This window comes from Rousettus aegyptiacus, unplaced genomic scaffold (genome assembly GCF_014176215.1).
Source record: "Rousettus aegyptiacus isolate mRouAeg1 unplaced genomic scaffold, mRouAeg1.p scaffold_m13_p_5, whole genome shotgun sequence".
Classification (NCBI taxonomy): Eukaryota; Metazoa; Chordata; class Mammalia; order Chiroptera; family Pteropodidae; genus Rousettus; species Rousettus aegyptiacus.
The window spans coordinates 60,732,931-60,747,061 of NW_023416308.1; the positions used below are offsets into that span (position 1 = coordinate 60,732,931).

Genomic DNA, 14,131 nt, shown 5'->3' on the forward strand with positions numbered 1-14,131 from the left:
CTCTATCTACCAGATGTCGATAGCAATCCTCCCCTACCTCAACTCCAAGTTGTGGCAGTAATGCCTCCAGACATCACCAAATGTCTCCTATGGGGAAAAATTGCCCCTGGTTGAGAACCACTGAGTTAGTTGAGTAACTGATGTTGCCCAGTTTAGAGGCTCCCAAGCTTCTAAACACATTGATCATGCCATCGAGTTGCTGTGTAAATGCAGTTGCATATGAGTAGGAGGCAGCCTCAGTTTCATTTATCCCACAGTATACCATGCTATGGCAGTTTCTTCCTTTTCCTCTTTGCATGAACAAAAACCTAATCATGTTTTACTCTCTTATTTCCAGTGATGATATAGACACATTTTTTCCTTCTAAAACTGGAATCATACTGAGTTTCTAAAATAACAACAACATAAAATCACTATTAAAAACAAGGATTGTCACAATAACTGGAGATAACTTAGCTACTTAGATCTTAAGTATCTTCATACTTAAGATCCCTTATAGTCACCATTCTGAAAAGGATGCTTGGGGGTTTTATTCCAAAAACATGTCTTTTCTATCGATAGCTAGAAAGAACAGTGAGAAGAATGGCCCCTCCACTTATACAACAGGTCCAGTTCTTCTTTTTCTAGAATATGCGCTAAAGACCAGCATGCTTGTACCTGAGTAGTCTGTCACGACAAAGTAATCACTTGAGCTAAAGACGACCCATGTCTTATAGTTTAAATGCCAAAGACAGAGAAATAGGGACGCTCTCATGATTCTTATTGTTTCAGCTGCTCTGGATGGTTCAATTCAAAAGAAAATTTTGTTTTACAGCATAAACTCACAGTGGGAAGAGGAGTTAAAATTCACATTTTAAATGGTTAATGATTCATCCAGAAATCAGAAGGTATTTATTGTGTATCAGCGATAGAGCCAGTATCATCATACAATGCAGAACAGAGTCTTCACAAAATCCAAGGTAGAGAGGAAAATAAGTAGAAATAATTAAATCCTAAGCAGAAAAAATTAAATCCTAAACAGAAGGACTAAGCGAAAGGATTCACTGAAAACACTATTATGTGAGAGTTGTAATGGTTCATTCATTCAAAAAAGGTTATCAATTACTTTAACAATAGGATACTCCCCTAGGTGCATAAATACCCTGGTATGGGACCTGTCTTACTAAAATGTATATAAATAAATCTATATTTACAAATTCGTCTATGCGCAGTGAAGAAAAGGAACAGGGTGCAAGAACAGAGACTAATGAAGGAGAATGGTAGCCACTTAGAGAAGAGGAAAGGGAAGGCTTATCCAAGGTAGTAAAGAAGAAAGGGAAGAATGTTTCAGCAGAGCAAACAGCATAGCATATGCAAAGGTCCTTAAACAGGAAAGAGTTCAACAAACGTGAGGAATTTAAAGGAGGCAAAGGGAGAGAGGACGCGCCAGTATCCAGTACTGAGGATCCAGGGATGGGCCCACGAAGAGCTCCTTTGGAATGTCATCAGTCCCCTTTGCCCAGTGTCGGGGAGTGTTCCCTTTCTAGTCAACCTTTATGACATAAGACATATAAAACATGAGTTTAAAATTAAGTGGAAGAAAGAAAAGGAACCTTGGAAAATGACCAACTTGGAGTAAACAAGAAAGGGATCTAGAAACAACCTGAAAGTAAGCTCCACTGTCTATGTATTTGGTCACAATATCTACACAGAAGATACGGTCTCTCTAGAAGATCCAACTGAGTTCCACTGAGAGCAGGGGAAGACCAAAGATCCTCAGTGCCAAGACCCAGTAGGGCAGTGGTTCTTAAACTTGAGCTGCATCAGTCACCTGAAAAGCTTGTTAAAACAGAATGCTGGGTCCCACCCCAGAGTTTCCTACTCAGTAGGTCAAGGTGGGGCCCAAGAATTGCATTTCCAACAAATTCCCAGATGATGTGATGTTGCTGGTCCATGGACCACACTTTGAGAACTACTGGCGTAAGATACCTGTGAACCGACATTTCTACGCACTCATAAGTCCAAGCTAAATCTGGGAATAGGCAAGAGATATTGTAGGAGAATGATCAAAACCCAGTCTTGAACTAACATGTACGGAGTAGTGTCTCCTCTGTGCCAGGTAATTTCATATATTATCTCTTTCATCAGTACATAACACCCTGCAAGGTAGGTATTATCCATGTTTTACACATGAGGAAAAGACATTGGTGAGGATATGTGAATTTCCTAAGATCACATGGCTCATGACTGACAGAGCCAGGATTCAAGCCCGCTTTTCAGAGCAGAGCTCTTGCTCTTAACAACTGCACTGTGTTGCCTCCCGAGCAAGCAGTTCCTCCACCCAGCTCACCTGGACAGGAGAGATGCTCTCCCTGGCTCCAGACCATTCTGCACCACTGGAAAGCACTCCAAGACCTGACCCTAGTATAGTTAGTGATGAGTGGAGATAGTTTTCTCAGACTCTTGGGAGCTGCTAGGGACCTGAACTTGTTACCGAGTTCTTCCCTTTCCTTATGGGAGGAGTAAGATCTGTTAGGCCCCCACAAATGCACGATGTTAGGCATGTAACATCCATTGCCGCCAGAGGTGGTTTCCAATCTGTGGGGCACCATTAAGTATTTTAAAACACAGGCTTAGAAGGAGTCAGAGGGACCTGGGATCAACTGCCTCTCTGCCACTTAGCAGTTATATGTTAACTAAATTACCTGACTTTACTAAAGCTCAGTTTTTCTTTCAATTAGTAATAGTTACTACGATAGTATCCACCTCAAAATGTTGTGAGAAATTCATGATTCATTTGCATATAAAAGTCTCAGCACAGTACTTAACACACAGTACACACTCCATAATTAGCTATTATCACCAACTTGTTATCCATTTTCTTTCAAGATATGGTCTTTTTAAAGGAGTTTTAATTATTGCTGTTCTAGACACAGAATGCTGGGTTCCACCCCAGAGTTTCTTTTTGTTTATATGTCTTGAGTTTTGGAATGTTTAATTGGTAGACCCAGGAAATACGAATGATGGGCATCTTGATTTGAGGCCTCTACCCCAACCCAATTAAGAAAACTATATCCAGATACCTTTATAACAAAGAAGGGGGAAAAATGGGATAGATTAGGTATTTTAGGCAAATTTAAAATGAATAAATAGCCATACTCAATGGGTATTGATTCATGGTGTGGTATTAACCTGGGTGGGGGTTGAGAACAAGGGGTCTGATGACCCTACTATGCCAAGTACTGGTCAAGCTATACATGAGGTCATGTGCTCAGTTCTCAGTGCCAGGTTAAAGAGAAACTTTCCCCAACTATGACGAGCTCAGCAGATGTTCGGCAGGATGGGAATGGATAGAGAAACCAGAACATATTAGGAAAGATACCTAGCATGGAGAAGAGAAGATTAAGATATAATTTGATAGCCATTTTCACATATCGGGAGCTTTCAGAAAGAAAAGAACAGACGGACTTATTCTATATTTGCTATATAACACTCTAGAGCATTGTTTTTCAAATGGTAGTTGGCAATCCTGTAGTGGAAATCAATTGAACTGGTTAACTAGCATTTTAAATAAATAAAATAGAACATAATAGGAAATACTAGATGCAGCCCAGCTACTAAAATTAATTGCTATTCCATGAAACTTGTTTTATTTATATTTATATTATAATTTATATGTGTGAGTCTAAATGTAAAATGTATTCTTATCTTGGGTCATAGTAAAAACAATGCTTTGAAAGCTCTAGAAGGCAAAACAGAGAACTGGGTGCAAGAACAGGAAGTCAGGTTTCAGCTTCCCATAAAAAAAGTATTATAGTAATGATCACTGTATAACACTAAAGCAGGTATCCTGAGGAGGCGGGACCCCCTCCGGTGATGATCTAGCACAGGCTGTGTGACATGCATTAAGGAAGGAAGGCACTGCGTGTTCACTGCAATGAAGACGCTAAGATGCTCTGACTCTCCAAAGTGGACTAGGTCAGCCCTGAGTCTCTGTTACACGAGAGTGGAGAAAATCAAAACCTCGATATTCAGACTCTAGAAGCCATGTAGCCAATCCAAGAGAAAGGACTGTTCCATGTTTACATATCATACAAAATGGAGCATACGTCAAATCCCTGAAATTGTTTAGGATTTCTGCTTAAGAAAGGGTTAATTCCCAGCATCCATTTTCTAATCAAGGTGATAAAGTAACCTATCAGCAATCAAATCTCATTCATGTAAGCACCTTAATGGAAGTCCAATGGGAAATGAATACCTGATGATAGGAACGGAGCCTGCTTTACCACACCTCCTAAGGGAGCAAGTTAGCATCCAATGCAAAGAGCACAAAATGCCCAGACGCTGCTCTCACACCTAGGGCTGCCAGCTAAAGCAGCCAGTTGGCTTTGAATTTCAGATAAGAAACAAAAATTTTTAGTATAATATGTTCCAAATGTTGCAGGGGACACACGTACTCTAAAAACAATCGTTTGCTTTTTATCTGAAATTCAAATTTAACTGGTATCCTGTATTTTTGATTGCTAATTCTGGCAATACCTGCCTGCATTGTGTTATATCCCTCTACCTGCTTTAGAGAATTCTTGTCCTTCATTTGGCAAACAGTGTGAAAAGTCAGCTCCAAGGAGCTGTTACTAGTACAAACAATGCTGATGATACTAATGGAAAAAGGAGTGAAATTCAAATGAGCATGGTGTAACAGCTTTGTCCCACTGAACCCCACTGAGCCAAATGTAAGGTCTTTTTAAGAATGGGACAGGCTCCTTGAGCCATGAGGACATGCACAACATTTGAGGAAGGAGTTAATAAAGTTACAGTCTCACTTTGTAGAGTTTCCATGCTAAATCCGGGCTTGTGTGAGGGAGAAGATTCAGGTGCATTCACCTGCACTCCATTATTCAGTCTTCAGTTACGTGGACCCTAGAGGAGATGTTGACTGGCTGTTGGCAGCTGTTGTAAGGCAGACATGATGCTATTCATGTCCTGTACTTTTGCTCTTGCAGGTCACGCTGCAGAGGATGGCTCTCCTTCAGGAAGCCTGCCTGGCCTCCCCTCAACCTCCATAATTCAGCCAGGTTCCTCTTCCCTGGAGTCTCAAGACCTCCTTACATCTTCCCTTATAGGACTCACCATAATGATTGCAAACATTTGTGGAATGCCAACTATGTGCTAATCACTTTGCATCTATTATCTCGCTTAATCCCTCCCATTAACCTTATGAACTAGATGTTTGCATTCTTGTACCACAGATGAGGAAACTCAGGCCCAGAGAGGTTGAATAACCCTTATAAGGTCACACAGTCAGTAAGTGCCCATTGGCCTGGAGGAGCCAGAATCACATGGTAAATTTTTCTGTTAATTGCTCTTTTTCACCTAGTTAGGTTAACAGTTCTTTGAGGGAGAGAGGCTGTGTGTCATTCAACCTCATGTCCCCAAACCTTGCAGTATGTGGCACAACGTAAGCAGTATTGTAAATGGGTTAGCCCATATTTTACAGTTAAATAGACCTGGCTGCAAATTGTGGTTCTTCCAAGAATCTGCCACTGAGAATCAGGAGTTTGGGTTCTAGTAACTTGCTCTGGAATTGAGGATGATGGTTAAAAATCCTAGCAGTAGAGAACAGAGCTAGATTCAAACTCCAGCTCTACCACTTACCAAGTGTGACTTGGCAAGTTGTTTAATTTGTCTAAGCTTCAGTTCCCCATGTGTAAAATGAGAGAAATCATAGCACCTACCTCACAAGACTGTTTTGAGATAACTAACAAAGTTCTTATCAAGATACCTAATACATGGAAAGTACTCAACAAATAGATATTTTTATTATATTGCATTTAATAATGCCATTTGAGCTGGAGTAAGTAAATTTTGGTTAACTATTGGCATAAGTATTGCAAGTTTTAGATATAGTTTCTATTGAGGAGATCAGAACTCAGGGAAAGTAAACCCCATCACATAAATGATTTGGGGGAAATTTATTTTTAAATAATTATTCATAGGAGAATTAAGTCTCCTATGAATAAGGGAAGAAATATCCCTGAGAAGGCTGGGAATGGAGAATCAGGGCCTCCATGTTCAGTTATGTAGCCATTCACTGAGCAAAAGTGCCAGGCTGAGGGGGTGAACAAGGCAAAGATGGTGGGGGCCAGAGTCTAGCTCGTACTCTGCTCGTTAAACTGAGAGAACTGTCTCTGCTCTTCATCCACCTGGAGATGCATTTTCTAACTTGCTCAAAGGCGCTATTTGGGCTTGTGATGGTTCTAGCCTAATATTTTCGCAGTTGATTTTCTTTCCCTTTTTTGCTTCTTTCAGCGTCATGGAATAGAGGAGGAGAAATAACATGGAGTTCAGGGAAGAAAGGAGGACATACTGGAGTGATAAAGGAAGTGGGAGAAGGCAAGAAAAAAGGAAAGCAGTAAATAAAATAAGGATATTTATTAAATTCTGGTCATTTGTCAGGCACTGTTCTAAGTGCTTCACATGTCCTAATTCGTCTGTTACACTTCTCCACAAGGGGAACCACCGCAGGTGGAAGCAGCAGGTGGTCATGTGAGGGTAACCCACACAGGTGTCCCACAGGGATGTAAAGGAGCATGCCACACTCCTTCAGTCCTTAGCAATTGTTCAGAATCTGGAATCCTTCTTCTGAGTTTGGGGGGAAAATGGCTTTTAGAACCAAAAGGAAAATATCTTTTTTAAAGGAGGAGACAGTCTAAGTTCTCTTCCCGGTCAACCACAAGGGCAATAATAATGGATCTCTCTTTCCTGTCAACAGTCAGTAAATAGCAAACCTTTGGGGATAGAAAAAAAGGAATCTTTGCAGGTTGAAAATTCCAGCAGTGGACTTTCATCATTCAGCCCCCTTTGACACCAGACTTTCCATAGGGTTCCTTTCAAACCAGGTTCTGCACCCACAGGGCCCTTCTCTATTTTCTTAAGGACTTAAAGTTTCCATCAAATATTGACTGTTAAACAGTGACCTGAAAGCAGCTACAGTGTCCGCTTTTGCCAGCAGTCTTAAAAAAAACCCTCTGAGAAGAGGTTGAAAATAAATCTTGCTACCAAGAGTTAGTAATCTTGCCAACTCTGGATTTGGGGATATGAAGGTCACAGGGAAGAGAGAACTAAGCAGAGATAAATATATATACATACATGAATGAAAATAACCACGCATGTGTGCCATGATGAGGAGTGTCCATATCTAGTAATCCTGTAAGGAGTGTGTTGCAGCAGGCAGCAGACAGCTAGAGACAGCAAAACCACCCTGAACATCTGTTTTCCCATTTTGCCAAAGAACATTCTTTTTTTATCCTTTTTTTTTTTTTTTTTTTTTTTTAATAATTTGACCTGTTTCATTTTCTGGCAGAGAGCCCTAGGAAGGCAAGCACTGCCTTTTCTGTCCATATTCCAACTTAAGATAGGAAAAAGAAGGCTCGAGCAAGAGGAGCAAGGGTGGGGAGACTGACACAGGGAAACAGAAATGGAGCAGGGGGAGAGATGGGGAGCAAAAAGATGGGGGCAAAGAGGAGAGGGGAAGGAGAGGAGAGAGAGAGAGAGAAACAAGTGATATCAACTCATTCGAATGTGTCCACTCTGAGCAAAACTGATTTGAGAGAAAAACAAACAGGACGTATTCCAGAATGATCATCCAATGAGGACGTCACCCAGAAACCATAATCGGTATTCTCAAACAGATCAAGCTGGTTATTTAACACTCTTTGGAATCTAGTAATCCTTAATAAATGATGAAATATCATCATTTCTAGGTAGTTGTGTTTGTGTTTAATATTCAGGAATAACTGGACACGGTCCTATATATTTCTAGTAAAAACATCTGTTTGGCAAGGAAAATGCCCTTTCCATTTTCTCGTGTGTGTGTGTGTGTGTGTGTGTGTGTGTGTGTTATCCTGCTATTCCATATGTCTTTCCTTGCTCTTCATTCTTTCTCTTTTTTTTTTAGCCAAGATAGATAAGCGTTTGTCCCTCAGAATTCATTGCCATTTCCCTTTTCCTGCTCCATTCTCTCTTCCAACTCCATTCTCTCCCTGATATAAAACTTTGCCTCCTGGGCAATGTGTAGCATTACTTTGCAAACAAACATTTTGGGGAAAGGTGATGAATTTCGTGTCTCGGCCTAAGTCCGCCTTACCTTAGCTATGCTTTCACACTTCTCTCCAGGCTTCCACTGACTTGCCCCAGATTATGCCACTGCAAAGGTTTAGTTTCCTTTAGAAATAGTGTCTGCGCCACCAGGAAGCCATAAGAGGTTTCCTGTCCCCAGGGACTCTACACTGTAATGTGAAGCAGGAAGAACAGGAAGTGAATGAAGAAAGCTAGGAGGGGTTTTTCTGGTTGTTGCTTCAGATGCCATTATAGAAAATTCCTCTGGAGCACAGTGATCACTACGTGATGATCTAATTAAAAAAAAAAAGATACACACACACATACACACATACACACACACATATCTTTGCATATCTACAACTCATTCATTTATTCAACAACTGTGTACTGAACAGCCAGGCTCTGTGCTAGTTACTTTTACATGTGTTATTTTATTCCACCCACAACTAAATCTCCCTGGGAAAAGAGCAACTCGTCTACTCTCCTCCCCAGGAAACTGAAATTGGCTCTGGAGTCAGAGATTGTATTTTGAATCTAAGCTTTGCCTCCAACTAGCTGTGTGACGCTGGACAAATAATTTAACCTCTCTGAGCCTGTTTGCTCCTCTGTAAAGTGAAAATAATTTCTCCTGCTTCACTGAGTTGTTCTAAGGATGAAATGAGTTGATATACCCAAAAAGATCAATAATGGGAAAGACTAAGTTGCCCAGATTTAGAGAACTATAACGATGGTGAACTATTCTGTGATTGTGTTATTGTAGCCAGGAGGCCAGACCACACCCTTTCACAGGGTGAGGTTTCCTGTGAAGGGAATTGAATTTTCCACTGTCAATCATCATGAGAAAAATTCCTTCCCTCTCAAAAGCTATGTTTGGGGCTTTAGAAGGAAGAAGGCAAGAAAGGTAAGATAAGTCTGGGGTGGATCTAGTGGTGAAGTGCATGGCCCTGGCTGTTTGGAGGTTGGCTCAGAGCTGGGCAGGTAGCCAACCTGATCCCAGATCCTCAGGGGGACTAGGCTTGTGTAGTAATTAGCAGGATCTGGGTGTACTCTGAAGCTGAAAGAGAATGCAGGAGAGTGGTGTTCTGTCATTGCAGCCAGCAGAGGTTAGGACACTGGGAAACCAGTCAGGATCCCAGCAAGCAAATGAGGAGCCTCCAGGTTCTGGTGTGAGCAGGGGTAGCAGCAATGATGGCTAGTGACGTGTGGGCACTGGTTCTTGGAGAACAGAGGACTTGGAGCAGGTATCACGGTGTCCACTGGCCTTGGTAAGGTATATCTGAATTCCAGTTCTCCGGGAAAAAGGCTAGAGCAGCCAGAACTGACTCCGTGGATGCAAACAGCCACCCCTGAGAATTCTTGGATATAAAATTAGAGGGTAGCCTTAAAAAAAGACTTGATTTCTTAGTAATATGGGCAGGTGAATCCTCGGAGATCAATATATTTGGAGGTACTAATGTGGGTGACACGATTTAAATGCCAAGCTGGGGAGCTGGGCAGGCTCTTGATACACATAAAGTGCCCAGTACCAAGAAGGTGAATATTAGGTCTAGAGCTTTTCTCCTTGTCCCCATGTAATAGGAAGGAAGAAACTTTGGATGCAAGATACATTTAACTTGGAACAGATTTGTTCAACTTTTGAATCGACGCATCCTCCCAACATGGGGTGTATCAGAAATTAAATCTTTCAGAAGGTTTTGACCAGGGCTGAAAGGTACTAGAGCACTTGCCCAGGTACATGAAAACACAGTAAACATTTAATGACGGTTATTTCATTTGAGCATTCCTCCTAAAGTGTATTTACTCCTCATGACCAGGGTCTAAAGCTGGTACGATTATCATCTCCCTCATATAAGTCAGGGCCCTATCAGGAAATAGACCGAATGCTCAAAAGGAGTGACTGAAGAAAGCCTGACGAAGGGACTCTGCTGACAAAAGTGTGATGGGCAGGGCTAAAGGAAAAGAATTAATGAAGCAGCACCTGGAGCTAGCCACAGTGGGGAGCTGCTACCAGCCCTAAGCTGAAAGAGGAGGTTCCAGAATCCAGCAAGATCTGATGCTATAAGAAGAGCTGTGGCCTGGAATAATACGACCGTATTACCCCATGGCCTGAAGGGAGAGGAATAAGTTCCAAGACATCTTTCTTTCCACCCTCCCATATCCTGCCAATGACCCTTACTGGCTAAATCCAACTGGAAGCCAGGTGACACATCCCCAAAAGTAAGTTTTCCAGGGCTCAAATCAGAGTGGTAAAGGGTGGTGAGTGGGTCTGGAAGAGTAGCAGAAAACAGTCTATACATGATTTTACCAATTAGGAAACAGAGACATGGATTAAGTGACTTGCCCAAGGACATAAAGCAAATAAGGGGTGAATCGAAATTGAAACTCACACAGTATGATTCTAAGTCCATGCTCTTAACCACTAAGACTTGCTTCCTGTAACTTGTTAAAAAGATTACTAGTTATCAAGCCCAAATTTCTACCTAAACCCTACCCAATCATTCTTCTGATACACGATACAACACCCTGGGGTGACTCCTTCACTCACCTGTACAATAAGCATTTACTGAAGACTTACAGGTGTTAGGCATTGTGCTGGCTACTAGATTGACTAAAAAGAATGAGAGGGCCAAATCTAGGGCAGTAGCTCACAACCCTGGCTACACACTGGAATCACTTGAGATGTGAGTTAAAACACACATACACGTAAACACAGACAACACACACATGAACACATACACTAATAAACTATTGATGCTCAGGTCTACAATCCAAGGATTCTGATGTAGTTTGTCAGGGTTAGGACATGGCGTCAAGACTTTTAATAGCTCTCCCAGTTCTAGTGTGTAGGGTTGAGAACTACTAGCAGGACATGACACATGGGCTTAGCGCTGAAGGACAGGGAAGAGCCAGCCACAGAAGGAAGGGAGAAGGGGAGGAAAGGCAGGCAGACAAAGGGAACAAAGCTAAATTTAGAGGACTGCTCCATAGTTCGACATACCTACAAGGTTACAGCAGGTGAGAGTAATACAGACATCACAGAGGTCTTCCTATGCCGAACTAAATATCTTTCCTCTAGATAGCAGGGAGTCGATAAAGCTTGTTAGATAGGGGCAGACATGGTCACATCTGGGCTCATCCCAATTCTCCATGCATTCTCCACAAAAAGGCTATGGAGAGATGTGGGCGTTGCTCCCTTAGAAAATGGTACCACCACAGAAGAGAGGTCATATCTCTGGACTCTCCATCACGGGAAGCCTTACATACAGCATTCATGCAGAAATACATTCCTTTTTCTATTGCCTTTTCGAAAACCCCTTTTTTGGCAATAATTTCATTATATGATCTTGCTGCAACACTTGGAGAATAAATTCCCCAAGGATCCAGTTGAAGCTCATTTGGAGACTGACACAGAAATCTGGAAGTGAAAGAGTACCGATCATGCCACAAGAAAGCAGTGGGATTGTCACCAAAGACCTCAGATGGGAAACTATCCCACGTGCTGCTCCAGGGACAAATCACTAAATAATTCAGTTGACCTGATCATCATGCCTGAGCATCTGTTTTTGGAGACTAGGTGTGTTGCAGAGAAATTTGTAGAAATAAAGATGGTTCTGGTTACCAGGTGGCACAATTGATAAAAGCTACTCCATCCTTCATTCATGGGAAATAAATGTCTTTCAAATAAATAATAATAATAAAGTAATGACAACAAGCACTTCCTGAGTACTTGCACATACAACACACGGAGCTAAAACTTTACATGTTCCATTACAACACCCACGCAAGGCCTCCAAGTGAATTGATGAGATAATTGAGGCTCAGAGTACTTAATTCACCTGCCCAAGGTCATAAGTGCAGTGTTAGAATTCAAACTAAATTTTTATCACTTTCTACCCTTATATTCTAGCTGGGGCGGGGGGAAGCTGTGCTCATCTGGGCTCCAGAACTGCTTGACAAGCACATCCACTGCAATAAGAGGCATTTTTCCTTCTGCGTTCTTAAGAAAAGCACCAAAAAGTATCATGATTCTTTCCAGGGGAGAAGTGCCAGCTCCCTCTCTGACCTAGATAGCATGAAAACAATGCAGTGTCATCTAGTGAGCTGCTCTGTCAGGAAGGGAATAACCCTTTGGAGACACCATGCACCCAAACAGCATGGCACTTGAATGTAAATAATAAATATCTAATAGCTATGGATCTCCTTTGGCTTCCGGCCACGCACAGCATCTCTGGAGGTTAGAAGTGGACAATGATGCCTTAGAGGTTAGCAGGCACAACTCTAGCTTTTTGAAGATGAAAAAACAGGCTAGTTAACATATCTACTAAGGAAGATGGAGCAGAATGAGGGTTAGAACCCTGGTCTGACTCAAACTTGTGTTTTACATTCCCTATCATTCTGGAAGCCCAGAGTTCCATGGTTCCTATGACATGCTCATTTCCTCATGAGAAACTGAGCTTTTCGCATGGGGAAGCTGAAGAGAAAAAAACGTTGTTTTCTTATTCTGTACTGTTAATTCCAAGGGCTCCCCCTATTTATCAGTATGTCAGCTGGGCAGTCCTGCCTGTTAGTCCCAGAGAGAGAGAGAGAGATGGAAGAGGGTCAGACACGTGGTCCCTTCTGGTACATATATCGTTTTGTGAATGCAAACGATTTAGTAGTTAGACAGGTGGTTTCTCAGAGCAAGGAATACTCATCCTGCCACTGCTTACACGTATCTATAATTTAACACAACCAAATAGCTTCTGCCACACTGTGGAGTGCCAATGCTGGTGTCATTAATCCACAATTATATACACGCAGAGCAGATGACCAAGAATTTGCCCCCTTAATAAATCACGTCACATAGAGCTATGGTTTAGATGTCACTTTCATTTCATAATAAGATTCACCATAGTGTGCCTTTAAATGCTAGTTATGCTCATGCATTTAATTTATGATTCCATTTACAGAGATGTGATTGCCTTGGAACTTGTCAAAAACACATCTTCTGAATAAAACAAGGTACTCTTCCCTTCCTCAGAATGCCATCCTTGATCCGGACCTATTTTGGGTGCCTGGCTTCTAGAAATGAATGAAAGTCATTGTTGAAGTGGAATTTTACATCAGGTGGTGTGGGATTTGATGAGGACATACATCCCAGACAAGAGGTTGATCAGAAACAAAGTACGCAAGGCTGAGAAGGGTACTGTGGATAAACATTTTTAAACAGCTGTCATTCATGGTAGGAAGGCAAGATTTTTAAGCTGATAATAAGAGAACAGCAAGGATAGACTTGACAGCCCAGATTGTTAGCGGCTAAACTAAACGCGGGGGGGGGGGCGGGGGGAGGGAGGGGAAGGAGAGAGGAAGAAGAAAAAAGAAAAGAACACAACCTTTAAGCCACCAAGTGAGACTAGGTGGCGGAAGTACTTAGAGGGATCCTGACAGTGCAAATTTCCTTCTCTTCGCATAAGGAAGTCTGTCTTTGACCAGTGTCACGGTTTACCAGCCACAGATCACCACTTACAAGACCAGGCATAGGAAACTGAAATGCCCTATTTTGGCTGTAATAGGCAAAACGAGAACTATAATAAACCAGAAAGAAATGCAGCTTCCAGGTCCTGGAAATTAATTACTGAAATGCCGTTTTCGGTCCTCAATTTATTTAAATTCGGGTTAAGACTACTCACACGATATCCTCTTGCAAAGTACTTGGCTAGACAGAACCAGCCATCGCCGCATTCTTCCAGGTAGGATGAGTCTGAACGTTTACAAGGGCTCCATGTCGGGAAGTTTCCTGTGCCGCGGTCCTCAGAGCAGCATCAATGACCTGGCCCCCCATTCCCGCTCCCTCCTTCCCACATAACCTACACTTTCTTTCCCCGCGACCCCTGAGCACACGCGCCGAGAAAAAGCCAGCTTTCTCTTCGAAAGGAACGTGCAGCCCGAGAAGTGACCCCGACTCTTTTCCTCCGCCCCTCCGGTGATCTCGTCTCCGCGCCCCCCCCCAAACTCGCGGTTTACGAACAGAATTCAAGAAAAAAGGCAAAAG

General features: G+C 42.1%; 1 protein-coding gene across 1 annotated transcript in view; it reads right to left on the reverse strand.

Annotated features, from left to right (window-relative positions):
• Positions 1-14,131, reverse strand: part of AMOTL1 (angiomotin like 1) — a 119,577-nt gene that overhangs the window by 95,376 nt on the left and 10,070 nt on the right. The gene's annotated exons all lie outside the window — the stretch shown is intronic.